We start from the raw sequence: 3,140 nt of genomic DNA on the forward strand, positions 1-3,140 counted from the left end.
ATACAAATATGATGATTCCTTTATTTCTGGCATGTTGTTCATAAACTGTCAGCTTTGAAGATTTTTTAGTATGCATTTTGAAGGGAGAGGCAGATTAAATATGACTTCAATTGAAAATTAGGAGGAAAAGCTCTATAAGAAAAAAAACAATGAACTTACCTACATCATTCATAAGAGCTCTGTTGGCAAGAAAAGTATATATACAATGGCATTATGTCAAGGACAATATACTGGAATAGGAACTAGCAAAAGTTACATCATTTAATATGACCCTAATGAACTGGAATCAGATTCTAGAATTCAGTCAAAGAGAAGTACCTAGAGATCTAGTGTTTTCTGTTCACAATGGAAAAACAATCTCCAAATAGATCTTGGTTAATATTTATTAAACGTCAGAGTCAGATACCGTTCTAAGAGTTTTACATGTATTAACTCACGTCATTCTTCCAACAACCTTGTGACTCAGAGACTATTATCACCTTCATTTTACAGGTGAGAACACCAGACACAGAAAGACCGGCCAAGATCCCATAGCTAAATGTACCAGGATGCAAACCCAGTGATCTAGATCAAGATTCCAAATGCGGAATCTAGAGTTCACTTTCAGACATGAAAAGTTGCATCTCTAATAATTCACACAGTCATTCACTAGCAGAAGCCTAAGTATTGGAGACTTCGCCCTACATCATTCTTCTCAATATCAGATCTAACCTGTGACTGTGGACAGATGCCCTAAGACATCTTTTCATTTTCAAGACAACTTTAGCCAAGAGTAAACTCTTTTATTTAGAAGACTCACCTCAGGTAAACAAAGCATATTCAGTACAAGGTATCTCCATTCACTGGTTAGGCAGTTTATATTTGATTTAGCGTGGCTGCGAGCACAGCATCGACTCTCAGAGCTCTCATTTCTTGAACAGGTAGGTAATTAGTCTTAAAACATTTGCCTCGTATAATGGAGTATGACTGTTTTCCTTCTGTGATTTTCTGAGTTCTAGACCTTCTCTTTTTTTTTTTTTTAACATCTTTATTGGAGTATAATTGCTTTACAATGGTGTGTTAGCTTCTGCTATATAACACAGTGAATCAGCTATATGTATACATATACCCCATATCCCCTCCCTCTTGCGTCTCCCTCCCACCCTCCTTATCCCACCCCTCTAGGTGGTCACAAAGCACCGAGCTGATCTCCCTGTGCTATGTGGCTGCTTTCCACTAGCTATCTATTTTACATTTGGTAGTGTATATATGTCAATGCTACTCTTTCACTTCGTCCCAGCTTACGTTCCCCCTCCCCGTGTCCTTAAGTCCATTCTCTACATCTGTGTCTAGACCTTCTCTTAACCTCTAAGAAGAGGTCTGGGCTCTGTCACCCCAGGCCAGAATGAGAGGAGTGGAAGAAACCCAGGAGTGATGCCCGACAGAGCTGGTGATGGGGCTCCCAAGAGGAAGTGTCACTGACAGCGCTTTCTTGGTCCCCATGCGAGCTTCACAGAGGAGCAAGAAAGGAAACGCTCCCTCTGCACCTGGTAGTCTAAGACTGGATAGGTTTTATCTGCTAGGGAGAGCAGTAACTCAGCTCGGTGCTACCCTCACTGGGCGGCCTTCCCAGACATCTCTCAGGCTGCCTGAGCGCCCTCCCTCCCTGCCTCCCTCCCTCCTTCCACGCCATCCCATTATGATACTTCCTATGACTGCCCATTGGTTTGTCTAGCCCTCTAATAGGAGCAGTAATTTTTTTTATTTAATAACCTTCGAGGATAGTAATACTGGTGCCTTGCACACTGCACAAAATAGAGTGAGAGCTTAATGAATGAGAATGGAATAGAAAGAAGGAAAGAAGGAGAAAGAAGAAGAAAAATAAGAAGTTGGAATGGGAGCTCTAAGGCATCTTGCCAAAGACTCACTGATCCAGAGACTTCATTCTGGCCTGACATTGACTTGAAGTTCACTTACCAGGGGAAGGCCAGGACCCCTATGCTCTAAACTTGTGAAAATTCTCTCCAGTGTCTGCACTTTGCCAAAGTCAAATGGAATGGCATCCCGCAGAATCACTGTCTGCCTGACCTGTTATGACCTTGCATGTGAAGGGGAACTTTTTTAGGTGGTGCAGATACAAAGGGAGAGTGAGCCCCAGGCAATGTGGCCAGGTAAATATAGAGTGGCACTTTGAAAAATGCAATCTTGGCTGCTCCAAGTGTCTGAAAAGACCTGCCTGTCACTGCCAAGGGCAAAGGATCAGCTTTTTCTGGACTGTATGAGAATTCAAGGACCTATACGGAATTGAAACAGATCATCTGTAACTTATTCCTAGAAAATTATCACAGCTAATTATGGACATGTTGCCTCCCGGCTTAATTTCTCTGCGGTGGCCATAGAACCGTTTTTATCACTGTTTTGCAGCAGCCCTGGAAGCAGGGCTAATACGGTTTTATAGACAAAGAACAGAGAGCCAGTGTTTAGTGCCCCCAAGCATCCCTTCAGATCTCAGGGGAAGAGGCTGTCGCTAGGGGAAAAGAAATAATGCCACATGAAATATGGGCTTTGTCACAAAATGATAGGCCACAGCAAAGAGAGGGCAGAATGTTCTTAATGGCAATAAATTGCCTGGAAGCCGGTAAAGCAAATTCTTCACCTGCCGAAGCTGCTCTGGGCCATCAGGCATCGCTCTGTGAGGCCCCTTTAGGTAAGGGTAGAAAGCGGAAATTGACAGGGAATCATTTCCCTACAATTTACAGCTTTTACCGCCTAGCATATCACGCACCTCTTACCCCAAAAGCCAGGGGAAACCAGTGGCTTAGTTGAAGCCAAGGAGGTGAGCTTCCTCAGTGGCCCCAGTGGACCAGTTGGGCCAGAGGATAAAGAGAACAGCCTGAGTGGAAACTGGATGGTGTCCAAGCATCTTCACCAAGATAGATGAAGCTTGCTTATCATAAAAATTAAAAACATATGCTGCATGCATCGAAGCTTATATCACCGCACTAAATTATGTGCAAAGACATTTGCACAGACTGTGAGATAAAAACACAGCTACGGAAGGCAGGATTTTGTAACAGGGAAGAGCTAAATCGGACTCCATGTTCAGTCTGTATCTTTGACTTTAAGCTTTGCTTTTCGTTGCTTTTGTTATTATAATCATA

This window comes from Eubalaena glacialis, chromosome 1, assembly GCF_028564815.1.
Source record: "Eubalaena glacialis isolate mEubGla1 chromosome 1, mEubGla1.1.hap2.+ XY, whole genome shotgun sequence".
Taxonomy (NCBI): domain Eukaryota; kingdom Metazoa; phylum Chordata; class Mammalia; order Artiodactyla; family Balaenidae; genus Eubalaena; species Eubalaena glacialis.